The sequence below is a fragment of the Podarcis bocagei genome (assembly GCF_964188305.1).
Source record: "Podarcis bocagei genome assembly, chromosome: 12".
NCBI classification, from domain to species: Eukaryota; Metazoa; Chordata; class Lepidosauria; order Squamata; family Lacertidae; genus Podarcis; species Podarcis bocagei.
In genome coordinates this window covers 46,056,114-46,071,080 of record NC_138137.1, presented here as the reverse complement: position 1 = coordinate 46,071,080, position 14,967 = coordinate 46,056,114, and the positions used below count along the sequence as shown (strand labels likewise).

Sequence of the window (14,967 nt, the reverse complement as noted above, 5' to 3'; positions counted from 1 at the left end):
GGTTGGCTGACATCTCTTTATGGGAGCTAGTTGTCAAGAGGTGGCCTCCTGTCACCTGGAGTCCTCTCTTGAGTGTTTTGAAGGACACAGCCACCAAAGTTTGTGTTAAGTTGTGGGTGAACATATCAGATGACACAGCGATTCTTCAAACAGCTCTTGTTTATTCCCAGGCCAGAACTGAACTGAACTGAAGGGTTCAGTCAGCCTGCTTATATAGAGCTCCAGTACAACATAACTGTAACAATTTTCTAAAACTATCCAATCACTGAACGTCACTTTCGATCCCTTATTTGCATAACTATCTACAGTATCCCCCTGCTGGCCCAGGGTGAGAACTTCAGTACATAACAGCTTGTTGAAGGGGCTTGGTCTTGTCGATCAGTCTGTCTTCTCTCATGCACCTTATACACACCTGCTAAGATGAGGAAACAAGAGTCCATTTGAGGGAATTGTATTTTGTAATTTGTAACATACAGGGTCGAAGTGAGTTTGTTATATATAGCAGCCAGATGCAGAAATAAACAGTCTGGTGGTGTTGGAAGAATAAAGCAAGTTAAGGTTTATTACTCCAGGCAAACAAAGCCATCCTGAGTACTAAATTGCATGTGGCCATCATAGGGTCATCATGAGTTCAACACAAGATAGGTCTAATACTAAGTTACTCAAGGAGGAGGAAGTTAAGCCTGAGGGGGGTGGGAAACAATCTACAGGTAGTTACTTAAGAAGGAATCGGTGAGGGAAGAATAGGGTACCTTTCTGTCTAAGCTTCTCCCCCTTCCCAGTTTGGGCAACATTTTTGCAAGTGCTGTTGCTTTACTCGCAACACTGGTTGTGTGATGATAAGCCAGCAAACTATCAGTTCACTGTTGGAACAACTACACATGTTCATAACCCAGCACTGTAGCATCTGCAAGCCACTGGAGTTTGGGAAATTATTGCAAGTCAGGGCCAAGCTGTGGACCACAGTCTGAGCCAGAGACCAGGATCCAGGAGAAACGCCAATTGGTGGGACTGAAGAGTAAGTCAGAACCAAAGGACAAGCCAGAAGCTGCTTCTTATTCCTTGTTTGTTTAAATGAGAGTTGGGTACCCAAGATGAGCATTTTAATGATCAATGTGAGTGGTGAGTTTAATAGAAGAGCGAGTCTACTGGCTCATGGAGGGCAATGACACAAGGTTACTGCCAGCTTTCAAGAGAAGGTTGGTGCCAAGACCCAGCCTTTGAGAGCTCTGTAGATCTAAACTCCATCTCAGAATAAAAGAGGCCAGTATAGGGTATTGACATGATACAGAACAGTACTGTATAGCTACTGTTTAGAAAATAATAGGATAATACCAGTCAATGGACAAATAATTGGTCTAGTCTATGACATACAGAGGTTCTGTCCAATGTTAGTAATACTCACAGTAGGCCCATTGAAATTGATATACATATCTAATTTGGGTCAGTGGATCTGTTCAGAGTAGAAATTTGTTGAATATAGCCCAGAGAAGTTTCCCAAAAAGGTTTCCATTAAGATGGATTTTCAATCATACGAAAACTTAAAGTCAAGAGCCGCAACTTTCCAAAACAATATTCTATGAACTCAGCAAGTATTATGGATGCTATGCAAACAACCACTAGGCAAAATGCTACAGCCTATCATCTAGACAAAATTGTACTGGATTACCATAATTGTTCCTGGTGGCCTTCAAAGCGATGATCAGTCAATTCAGATTTAAATCTTCTTCAGACAGCTGTATAAATATTTATGAAATTCCAGAACCAGAACCAAAGTTAAAGAGAGAGAAAGACCCATTAAGTTGCAATGAAACTTTCTGCAGTAAAAACTTCTTTAACTGTGTATCCTAGATTGTCTCCTATTTCCTTTTTCCAATGGAGCACAATGGGGGAAATGGTTCATTTACCAGTTATGGTTTCCAGAAAATATCTATAATATTTTTCACCTTTCTCCTTTAAAAAAATCTTAGGAATTGATTATAAATGCTCACCAAATGCTCACCAGACGTCTGACATACAGTATCTAATATTCTCAGGTGGCCCTGAAGGGGTAAACACCAAAAACATGTTAGCCTTTAAAGTCTGTCCTTTGGGGTATGACGGAGGACAGGGCACTCCCCATAGGTATTAGTTGTGGGTAACCTTGATTTATTTATTGCACCCTCATGATAGCTTCCTTTTGTATTAGTTTGCTGTTCCCTGCTTTGGGGACCTTCTGGCCAACTAGTGGCGTATACATAAACCATAACACCTTCCATGAAACATTGATCTAAGATTGTTCCGTGATAACCCTTCCTCTTAGGAGAAGCATCCCTTCTCATCTCAGCTTTCATTAACATGTCTGTCTACTCTCCCTGATGGCCAACCTCAGTCTCAGTTCCCCATGGCATCAAGACAATCCTGTTCAATGGCAATGAATACAGCATAGCTTAAAGATCGTGCTCTTGATGGATTTTAATTTAGAGCACTTAACAACAGAGTCTATGGTGGGGTGGAATCAGGAACTATGACTAGCCTGCTGTGATGACAACCTTTGTAGCTTTTTCAAATAATATTCTCCACTTCTCATTAACCCTGGCTATGATTGAGTGGGAGTGAATGAAACAGAGGACAAATGAAGAGATTGTGATAGAGTGAGTCTGGCTAAACAGGTCAAATGAATGTAACTATTAGCGGCAATGAAGATGATCTGCAAAGATTATTCTGATGATGCATGATGAAGATCATGAGCTTAATTTTAATGTCTAAACAACATATTCAAATAGAAATTTAAAATGATACTCCAAGAAGTGGGATGATCAGTTTGCAGTGATATGTAACAATCGAGAGTGGCGGGGGGGGGGGACTTGCTGAGGAAGTGGGGAGGAGTCAGAGTAGGCAACTGATATCCTTGCGGTAGGTTGCCTGTTTCTGCTCGTAACAGAATGCTGTAACAAAAGGACTATAAATCTACCAAATGCTTGTTAATTCTTATCGGTGAGCCACCATAAAGGAGAGGGGAACACCCGTACTTGACACTCTACTACTGAGCTACACCCCCTCCTCAATAGTCAGATGTTGTTGTTTTCAACTTCTTGAACAGCTCTAATGAAACCATTGTAAGAAAACACACATTATAAGAAGACACACATTCCTCTTAGAAGATCTTATGGATTTCATGACCAGGTTTGGTGTTCCTCTGACATCGATCAAAGTGTTCTTTACAGGACACCTAAGTATAGATTCTGAAGCTGAGGCTCAAATACTTTGGCCACCTCATGAGAAGAGAAGACTCCCTAGAAAAGACCCAGATGTTGGGAAAGATTGAGGGCACAAGGAGAAGGGGACGACAGAGGACGAGATGGTTGGACAGTGTTCTCGAAGCTACCAACATGAGTTTGACCAAACTGCAGGAGGCAGTGGAAGACAGGAGTGCCTGGCATGCTCTGGTCCATGGGGTCACGAAGAGTCAGACACGACTAAACGACTAAACAACAACAACAAAGTATAGATTTGTATGCACTTCTTGACAGTCTAAGGAAATGCGCAATACACTTTAGAGCTGTCCAGTTATCTATAGTACATTCCACAGAAAAAGTTAGATGATACGATAGTGATGTGTTGTTGGGGGTTTTTTAGGTGGGGAGGTGGATATGTCTGTGAGAGGAAATGGGCTTTTTCTCAAATGGGAATAAAACTAAGAACTGAAAACAGACCCAATAGTGCCAGTGGGGGCCCTGATAATGAGCCCTGTGCTGTTATTTGGTTTCTTTCAGCGTACAGATTCTCACAAGAATTTGTGAACCCTATGCCAACTTTGGAGGGGTGTCGTTAGCAGAATCAATCGATACACATTCTAGTGACTGTTTTCAGGTACCAGGATTTCCTAATTGCTTCACAGAAGGAATTTTGATATGTGTGTAATAATCTCTATTGCCTTCAGCAATTGGGGGGAGGGGGGGAGGAGGAGATTTTCCTGCAGTTGCTTGAAATGAAGATTATGGTCAAAGTAAAGGACATCGCTGTGTAATATAATTCATTAGTTACATGCCTCTAGCAGTAAATTAAACATGTAATACCTCTCCGAGTTTCTAGGTTTTTAGCCATTAGTCTATTATTGGAAACATTACAAGGTTAAAATACCCTTACAGGCAGATCTAGTTTCTAATAGAAACTAGATAATAACAAAAGTTAACACTAATAATGAAGACTAGTCACTCTCTTTCTTTCTCTTTTTCACTATTGAAATATTTCTAGGATTCCATCGTGATGAGTAAACCATTCCAAATACCAAAGTGAAATCAAAATAACTTCTTCATATTGTTATTATTTAAATCTTGCATGTGATTTGGAATGGTTCACTTCAGAAAGCACCCTTTGATCATCATGAAAACACCCCACATATTATTGTGGGAGGATCTGAACCTGCAACTCCTAGGTTCTGTTCCAACACCCTTAACCGTTAAAGAACACTGGCCCTCATACTTGTAACCTACCTCAAGTGCCTTTTGCTTCTTATTGCTCTTACCTTTATGTACCTTCAGTTATTCCTATTTTTTTAAACTCTCCACTGTGGAGTAATGAATTGTAAGATCTACACTGGCTCCTAGTATGTTTCCGAGCAAAATTCAAAGTGTTGGTGCTGACCTTTAAAACCCTAAACGGCCTCGACCCACTATACCTGAAGGAGCGTCTCCACCCCCATTGTTCTCACAAGACACTGAGGTCCAGCGCCAAGGGCCTTCTGGTGGTTCCCTCCCTGCGAGAAGCAAAGTTACAGGGAAACAGGCAGAGGGCCCTCACTCTCTGGCATAAAGCCTTTGTTAACTTAACAACCTGTACTTAAAGGTAAAGTGACCCCTGACCATTAGGTCCAGTTGTGACTGACTCTGGGGTTGTGGCGCTCATCTTGCTTTATTGGCCGAGGGAGCCGGCGTACAGCTTCCAGGTCATGTGGCCAGCATGACTAAGCCACTTCTGGCAAACCAGAGCAGCGCACGGAAACGCCGTTTACCTTCCCGACGGTGCGGTACCTATTTATCTACTTGCACTTTGATGTGCTTTCAGACTGCTAGGTTGGCAGGAGCAGGGACTGAGCAACAGGAGCTCCCCCCGCAGCGGGGATTCGAACCGCCAACCTTCTGATCGGCAAGTCCTAGGCTCTGTGGTTTAACCCACAGTGCCACCTGCGTCCCAACCTGTACTTAAAGGTAAAGGTAAAGGTACCCCTGCCCGTACGGGCCAGTCTTGACAGACTCTAGGGTTGTGCACTCATCTCACTCTAGAGGCCGGGAGCCAGCGCTGTCCGCAGACACTTCCAGGTCACGTGGCCAGCGTGACCAAGCTGCTCTGGCGAACCGGCACCAGAGCAGCACACGGAACGCCGTTTACCTTCCCACTATAAAGCAGTCCCTATTTATCTACTTGCACCCGGGGGTGCTTTCGAACTGCTAGGTTGGCAGGCGCTGGGACCGAGCAACGGGAGCGCACCCCACCACGGAGATTCGAACCGCCGACCATGCGATCGGCAAGTCCTAGGTGCTGAGGTTTTACCCACAGCGCCACCCGCGTCCCTAACCTGTACTTAGGGAGCCATTATTAAGAAGCTGGCCTACCTATTCCAGCAATTGAATTCTTGTGGGACCCAGGAATAAGAAGGGACTCAGGCACACAGCATAACGCCCCCCCTCCAAAGTCACAATAATATAAGGCCCTCCACAGCTCAGGAGCAGATTACTCGACAGACCACCTTATCCCTTAAACACCCAGTAGATCTCTGCAGTCTGCAAGAGAGTTACTCCTGAAAGTTCCAAAAATCTCAGAAACCCACTCTGCAGTATTTTGGAGCAGGGCATTTAGTGTGGCTGCCCCATCCTGTGGCATTGCGTTCCTGGTCAGGTATGATAAGCACCCACTATCTGCACTTTCCCAAAACAACCAAAGATATTGTTGTTCCCATAGGCTATATGGGTGTCTACTTTGTTAAGGTTTTAAATGTATTTGGTGTTTCAACAGTTTTTCATAACCTTATTTGGTAATTCCCCTTGAGATGTCTGTTTAGAAGGTGATTAATAAATCAACAATAATAAGCAATAATAATTATAGCATAGTGGAACACAGAAATTCATACTAATTCAGATTTCCTTGCCAGCATGAACCATGGCTCATCGGCCCATTCATTTTGATTCCTCGTTAAATCAACCAGAGCCGATTTCTTAGCTGAGTACAGCCGAGAGATCGGAAGGCAAATTCCTTATTTTTGCCACTCATAGCCCAGTGGCTATGCATGCTTATGCCTTGTCATATCAGCAAAGTAGCATATGAATCTCTCCCCGCACTTTTTTCTCATCTGAGCAAGTACAGATTGATTCCCAGCTATACTGGAAAGAAGATCAAGAATTCTTGATTTGACAAGCTAGAGGTCAAAGCACATCACAAGAGAGGTTTGCCTTGCCGGATGCTTTCCCTGGTGGGGAAACATCATTCAGTCACCTCTGTGGCAGCACATCATATTGCTGCATATTTTAGCTGAGTCTAGCAGGAGGCTATCTTGTCAGAAATATGTGTTCCACTGTCACTCTGTTCTCAGAATTCATGGTAAATGCTCATTACATGTATAAACTAGCCAAGGGATGGAGGGTGGGTGGAGAGCGGCCTGTATATTAAAAGGAGAGAAGCTGGGCCTTTGCTAGGAGAGGCCATGTCACTCAATGTGATCTCATTCATTTGCAGGGAGCTGATCGCTTGGTGTGGTAGCACCTAGCCTTTGGAACTCTCTATCTGTTGGCAAAGCCTTCATTGTATCATTTTAAACCCCTTCCAAAAACTTTTGTATTTCAGCAAGCCAACCCAGACATATGAATTAGTTATTTATGTTCGTTGTAAAATTGTTGCAATAGAAAAATGCAATATTAAACTCAGTTAAAACAAAATAGGGTGGGCTATATATATATCCAAGATGATCAGGTGACAGCAGCAAAAACTGCAAGGCTTTTAGCAGGGGCAGTTAGAATAAGATCTATCATTTGATTATTGATATAACCTCCTAAACATATTTTGTATATCTTCAGTACATTTTATTTTATTGTTATGGCTAGTGGCTGGTGGAAATAAGATTCTTCTGAACTATCTGTAGATCAGGTGTCAAATGCCAGAGTGTGTCTTTTTCCCCTATTAATAGTTATGTGTACTTGCTTATTTTTGGAGTTTATCAGTGATTTTATTGTGTATGCCACATGGAGGAATTTTATTATTAAGCGGCCTAAAAATTAAGTAACTAAAATGTCAGAGGCAGGTTTTCCATAACTCTGAAAGTGTTGCTGAGAAAGTGAGTAATTTTGGCTCAGCTGTATAAACCAGTTTAAGAACGCAGACAAATGTAGATCCCTCCCATCTGGGCCACAGCACCCCAGTACCTTGTGTCCATTATTCATATGGATGGATGGATCCATTTTATTTCCGGTTCCATAGGTGTTCATTTATATATTGATTCCATTGATCTGTGAACTATGCAAAGAAGTGCATAGTATATCTCAACATATGCATTTCTTAATATACATTTATCTTTAAAAGCGCAATTTGTTATGTATTTTTATCTTAACTCATGAGCTGAGAATTATATTGCAAAATTCAGAGCACCAAAAAATCTAAATCATAATTACTGTATATTCCAACACAAGTGTTAGACTGGGAGGTGCAAAATTGTTTGCTTTGCTTATAAATACAGAATTAAATTCTCCCCCATCTCAAGTTCTCAACTGAACTCTACTAAGGAAGAATTTGTGCTCAACTCCAGCTGGCTTTCCCCCCCTCATGTGATGCAACCTGACATTTGCCTCTAGCAGAGAGGATTATCTCGTTCAAGGAGAGCCTAAAAGTATGAACAAACGGGAAGAATATTGATAAAACAATATGGCTGTTTGCTGCACTCGTTTATGCCTCATCTGCTTTTTGGAGCAATGGGCTATGCTATGAAAGGTTTCTTCTCAGGTTTTATGGTGGGGATTGTCTGAGGATTTCTCTTCTGACACAAACATATATGCTTCAGGCCTCAATTCTCCGCCTTACATGCATCTGAGTTGGCCCACAAGCTACTCCTGCATTTGAAAGAGCACTGTGCTGAAATCTCCTTTCAGTTTCTTGGAAAGTTTCTGTCCCAAAGTTTCCGCCTTATTTGCAGCACACATTAGGGGTCTACGAATGTTGCATTCAGTGAATGTATAATCTGTGTACCTGTGTACACTCAGATCCCACTTTGCAATGTGCTCCCTTGAAATCTTCTGTTAGACAAGCATTCTCACAATTCCTATTTATTCCTATGGGAAAATTTCTCCTGGCCACAGAATTTTGAACTCCCCCCCCCCAAAAAAAAGCAAAAACAACCCAGGAAAAATGCTGTCTGCTTTGTCAAATCACTCGCCCTCCCTCCGTTCCTCAGCCAATCAGTAAAAAGCAAACAAGGAAGTAAGAAAATGCTTTCCGTTCAATTATCTGAATCCACAATGTGAATAGCAAGGTTTGGATACTAATTCCTCGTTGTGAATTTTCATATGGCAAGCATTCATAAAGCGTACAAACACCATTGAGCTGTATACTTCTTCACATGTAACATTTGATGAACATTTAGTTTTTGCATCTGTGTATCCAACAGTTTTAAGCCATGCAAATCAACAAATACACAGTTTCACACAAGGGATGTTCACATGTTACATTTAATAAGTGTACAATCAGTGTACACAAATAACTGAGCTGAACACTCATGTGTTAGTCACACGTAATACACAAAACATGTACAATCTATGTACCTGTGAACAGAATATTTCAGCTGTGCAAATCGACAAGTGCACACTTGTACATTTGTAGTGACAGCTCGCGCCTGTGTAACATGTGAACAAGCCTTCTGGGATTTCCTTATGAGAATTTCACTCAATTTTTCTCTCCTCTTTGATAGTTTTTGAATGCAATAGGCTTTCTCATCAATTAAGAAAGAGTAGTTGAAAAATGCATGGGAGAAAAAATTGACGCAGCACTAGTATGAAAAACTAGTGGATCACACTGGAAGGGTTAACGGTGTTATTACCTCCAAAAATGAAGTGGGTTTTTCACATACTGTTTGGATTCTCACCATGACCCCCAGCGGCTTCAAATGAGCAGCTCTATCAATATGAATGCCTCTTGGAGTACCTGGACCCACACTTCTTGGTAATGTGGTCTGGTAAGTGGAATGTGCCAGGATTTGTGTCTTTTGGCCTCTGGTCATATTTTGCTATTCCTCAGCCAGAAATGGAAATATTGTATGTACTCCTTCAGAAGGCCCTGGTTTGTTTGTTGTTGTTTTTTTTAGGGGAACAGCTTGCAAAAAAATGTATACTAGTCAAAAGCTGCATACAAAAATATGTTCATCAGGAGAAAAAAATTGCTAGTGAATTTTCATGAGTGTTTGTTGTTGTTTTTTTTAAAAAATTGCAAATTGCTATGGAATTGTAGAGAACAGATTTTAAAGCTGAAAAAATAGACTCTCTGAGAATCAAAACTGACAGATTCTTTCATCCCTACCTGTCAGTCAACAAGTGCATGTTCAAGCTGGTTGACTTGGCCGTGCAGCATCAACATCCCACAGTTAATGATTTCTTTGCAGGGGTTACGCTGAATAGATTTAAAAAATGCACATGTTCCATTGATGCACTGCAATACACACACAAGTCTGACATGCACCAGCAACCGTAGACATAGATACAAAGTTAGCTCTGTGCCCAATAGCAATCTGCCCCTTCGTCATTTCTCCAGCGCTGCAGAGAGGTCTTATTAAACCAGCGAGCATCACTTAATAATCATCCGTTGCTTTTCTCATTTCCCACTGCAAAAACTGCACAAGGCAGCTCTTCATTTCAGCAGTCGATTGGTGGCACAAGCAACTAGCCAAATGCTTGTCAAAAATATATAAAAAAGTACATCTCAATTTGCTGATTGTTCTTCAGCAGCTCCTAGGAGATGAAAGCTGTCCACTTAAAGTCATATTTACAGCGAAGTACACACTGAGAAATCCTTTGCTTATTAGAAATGTGTAAGGGACACGTTATGGTAAGGTACCTACAGGTACTGAAGAAATAAACCACCTTGCGTATGTGTGTTTTCCTAAGTGACAGAAGTTTGCAATCTCAGAAGAATTTGAGGTGTCACCTTCCTTTAAACTTCACGTGCGAAATGTAGAAAAACACCTGTCTGGAGAATTTAAGTCAAGGGTCCTAATGGAGCACAAAGGAGTCATCAGTTAGAATACAGGAGTACAACCCACAGCCAGAGGGCCAAATGAAGCCCTCCAGCTCATTTGGGGTGTTTTCCCCAAGCCCAGAGGTGGGAAATGAATCAATTGATGCCTGGTTGTGGAGGTTTGTGTGTGAAAGAGAGAGATGGAATCCATGCTGGATTAACAAGGAGGAGGGGGAGACGTCCTGTCCACTTTTGGCCACGCCCACCTCCATTTCCTGTGCTTTTTATCTTGTTCATTAAAGATCTCGAATTCGGGACGAGTCCTAAGATAGGCAAGTTTGCTGACGACACTAAATTGCCCGGGGTAGTAAAAGCAAGAAGGGACTATGAAGAGCTCCAGAAAGGCTCTCTCCCATGCGGGTTAATGGGCTGCAAAATGGCAGATGCGGTTCAATGGAAGTGGTGATATATCTATCTAGTCTAACTTTGCAAATACCCAGATGAGGCCTGAACTGGTGGCGAATAACTAAGAAATAGATCTTAGGATTGTGGTGGACAGCTCAGTGAAAATGTTGGTCCAGGATGTGATAGCTGTAAAGAGACAGAGAGAGAAAGTCCATGGTGGGAATCATTAGGAAAGGATTCGGAAATTAAACCACTATTGCAATACCTTTATTAAGATCTATAATGTGCCCACAGAAAAGTTCATACCCTCCAACATTTCTCCAATGAAAATAGGGACGTTGTTGCTGTTGTTGTTCCCCACCCATCTGATGGGGTTGCCCTAGCCACTCTGGGTGGCTTCCATAATAATAATAATAATAATAATAATAATAATAATAATAATAATATACTGCCCTATACCCACAGGTCTCAGGGCAGTTCACAGATAAAATCAAAATATAAAATCACAAAATACACAATCAAATTAAAAACAAAAAACAGCCCAATAATCCCCCCCAAAACACATATCAAAAGAGCATTGGATGTCAATCAACCAAAGACCTGGTTAAAGAGGAATGTTTTTGCCTGGTGCCTAAAGGTATATGATGAAGGCGCCAGGCAAATCTCTCTGCGAGAGCATTCCACAAACGGGAAGCAACTGAAGGAAAGGCCCATTCTCATGTTGCCACCCTCTTGTGGAGGAGGCAGACAAAAAAGGGCCTCAGAAGATGATCTCAGGGTCCAGATAGGTTCATATGGAAAGAGGCAGTCCTTGAGGTTTTGCGATCCCAAGCCATTTAAAAACCTCCCTATACAGGGCTGCTTTCAGATGTCTTCTAAAGGTTGTACAGTTACTTATCTCCTTGGCTTGGAGCTTGCACAACTCCATACCCTCCAACAGTTCTCCAATGAAAAAAGGGACCTCCTAAGGAAATGAGGGACATTCTGGGATCAAATCAGAAACTGGGGTGGCTTCTGTAAATCCAGGACTGCCCTTGGAAAATAGGGACACTTGGAGGGTCTGAAAGTTCTGATCACTGCATGCCAAAAGGGATACGGTAGAACTGATAAAGCTGTTGCCAAACTGACTTGGGTCCACCAGTTACTTTTCCTCCTCCAAGTAGTTTTGCCAAGAACCTGCTTGCATTTTAAGAAGGGCTTTCCTTTTCAACAGCCCTTCTCCTGTATTAATAAAACATTCTCAGCTGTAGGCAACTTGGTAATGAACAGGAATCGAGAAGGTGAAAGTTTTGAGAGCCATTTTCACTTCTAAACAACATCCCTGAAATTCCTTCCTTCTCAAGCCAAGTTTAAATGAATTGCATATATACCCAAAATACATTTTCCCCAGTGCAAAGTGAGACTGTTTATTAAGTCTTGCTTACAGTATGCAAAAAACGCATACACAAAACACCCACTTCACAAGATATGTAAGAGTTCCAGTGGATGGACTATATGCTATCCTACCCATATTTTGTTTGGTTATCTTCCTTGTGGGCTTGCAAAGTTCATACAGCAGCTATTTTTAAAATAGGGCAAATACGCTGGGCAGCTTGGAAGAAAGCAACAGTCTTGTTTTCAAGAAGACTACAATGCTGATGACCAGGCCCACCAAAGGAGGAACAGGACGTGATGAAGTGGGGACAGGAAATGCTTCTTCAATCTCTTTCGAAGGTTCTACACATTATTTGTCAATACAGACTGTTGGAGTTCAAGTCTGAAAGTCAGAGAAGGCAAATTGGGGTGGGTGTGTTTATCAGTCAATCCCACTACTTAGGGAACTCTGCGAATGCTACGCACAGGGGAATACTCCTGGTGCCATCTTTACCTATTTTTAGGCACCAGTAAAATATTTTTCCTTTTACCTGGGCTTTCAATCCTTAATTCGAAGGGTGGTGTTATAGCCTCTTTTTTTGTAGGGTTTTATCTGTTTGTTTTAAAAAATGAGATATTATTAGTTTTAATGTAAGTTGCTTTGGGTCGTTCTGTGAGAAACAAACAAAGAAACAAACAAAATGTGTTTTGTTTCAGGCCCCTTAAAAACTACAGGGTCCAACTTTCAGGACCCTTAAAAACTACAGTTCCCATGATTCTTTGAGGGAAGCCAGACAGTTAAAACGGTATAATATTTATTTAAATTTATGCTATGGATGTGATCTCAGAGTAGACAACCTTGAGTAGGTTGTCCAATAGTCTAACCTGGTGCCAGACAGCTTTGCATGTTCCTGTCTCTTGAAGAACCATTTCTAAGTTGCCAGAAGAAGAAATCAGGGGACAGCCATCGGAAGCATCGCTCTATCACTGCTGCGGTTTTCTAAATAACTCTGCAAATGAAAGGAAGTACTGAAAGGGCCCCCAGTCTCTGCCGCTAAGACCATCTTGGCTTCAATCACATAGATGTTATTTCCTATGCGGCGTCATGTATTGACCTCTCTGAAGCTTGATAAATCGGAAGACAGATTGCAGATGAGCTGTATGTGTTTAAGTATCGAGCTGATACATAACTTTCACACCAACCAGAAACCATTTATTGTCACCGCTGTCCGGAATATATCCTGACAGTTCAGTGGGAGTTTCAGTGCCATTTATTTTCAAATCAATACTCAATTACTAAGAGGAAGATTCACTCCCTTGCCCATTTTCAAGATGAAATTATGGACTGGGGCTATAACACTTAGTCAAGGCAAGCCACTGTCCATTAACTCATGATTCCCCCTCCCCTCCCCCATACCGATACTTTATTGACGCTCCATTCTCTTCCCCCCATCACCGACCCACCGACCCTCCCCCAAGTCTCCAGCTTTTAATTAATCATTGTGAAAAAGCCCTTTCACGTGGTGACTGATGACCAGAGAAAACAATTTTCTCCTAACTGCCTTTTAATTTCAACTCTGGGAGTGCTCATTGACTGGATCTCACAACAACCCATCAATGCTAGTTTTTAATGTGTTTTCTCCTTTGTTATTGAGAAGAATGGAGTGGCGAAGAGGCTTTGTGCTCCTCTTCATAACTCACATAATTGATTCGGTAAATGCAGCCCATTTGCGGGTGGATAAAAAGTGCTGTCAAAGGAGATAGTAGGTACTGTAAAAATTACCCCATTAACAGGAAATAAAGCTATTTACAATATTTAAAGGGTGGAACGTAACTTGCTCAACCTCCTTCTCGCACCCACCCACGAACCTTCACCCTCAGCACCTTTCGCCTTAAACAACTTGACTGTGGTTTTTGCTTTTTGCTTCTTTTTTGTTTAAAGAAGCCTTGCAAATGACAACAAACAGACTCAGTCGCTTCAGGTCATTTCACGCAACCTTTCAGATGCATCATGAAACATAACACAGATGCGATCCAGGCTGATGTTTGGCTCACAGCGAGGCAGTCCTTGTGTGGTTAAACAGATATAATGGGAGCTGCTGCAGCGTTTATGTGACTAAGTCTCTGTTCTCGCAAGCATAGCCGTCGGTGTCTGGCAGCCACAAGAGATGGGAAAGGGAACCTGCGCTGACTTTCAGCTGCTATAGCCCATAGTGTAATGTGTGCATCTACCGCCATGCATTCAATTCCACAGCGTCCCAGGCTGCAGTCTGTTACCAGGGACTTGTGGGAACAACTGAGACACTGAAACCCTCTCTTTGTAAGAAATATCAGTGAAGGAACCCAAGAAAACTTTTCTGCAGAGCCTAACCCATTCATTTGCCTCTCCCTGCCCTGCATTCCATTTACTGCTGTGATTTTAGTGAACACAAGAACATTAGCAGAGACTCACTGAATCAGACAAAAGGCTTACCTTGTCCTGCGTCTTGTTTACTACACTGGCCAACCAGATGCCTATAGGAAGCCCATAAGCAGAATATGTTGTTGTTGTTGTTGTTGTTGTTGTTGTTGTTGTTGTTGTTGTTGTTGTTGTTGTTGTTGTTGTTGCATTGTTATTCCAATCTTCAGCCAAAAAGGGCTCCCAAAACAGCCAATAATAATAATTTATTTTTACCCTGCCCATCTGGCTGGGTTTCCCCAGCCACTCTGGGCGGCTTCCAACAAGAGATTAAAAATACATTAAAACATCAGTCATTAAAAATTCCCCTAAACAGGGCAGCCTTCAGATGTCTTCTAAACGTCAGATAGTTTTTAATTTCTTTAAAATCTGATGGGAGGGCGTTCCACAGGGTGGGCCCCACTACTGAGAATGCCCTCTACCTGGTTCCCTGTAACTTTGCTTCTCACAGTGAGGGAACCTCCAGAAGGCCCTTGGCGCTGGACCTCAGTGTCCGGGCAGAACAATGGGGGTGGAGACGCTCCTTCAGGTATAGTGGGTCGAGGCCTTTTAGGGCTTTAAAG

General features: G+C 42.1%; 1 long non-coding RNA gene across 1 annotated transcript; it reads right to left on the bottom strand.

The window, feature by feature from the left end:
- Positions 1-11,151: 11,151 nt before the first annotated feature.
- On the bottom strand, positions 11,152-14,534 carry LOC308569799. The gene is made up of 3 exons (XR_014000865.1): positions 14,420-14,534; positions 12,832-13,071; positions 11,152-11,557 (listed from the first exon to the last, which is right to left on the bottom strand). It is a non-coding gene; the product is annotated as an uncharacterized lncRNA (long non-coding RNA).
- Between the last annotated feature and the right edge of the window lie 433 nt (positions 14,535-14,967).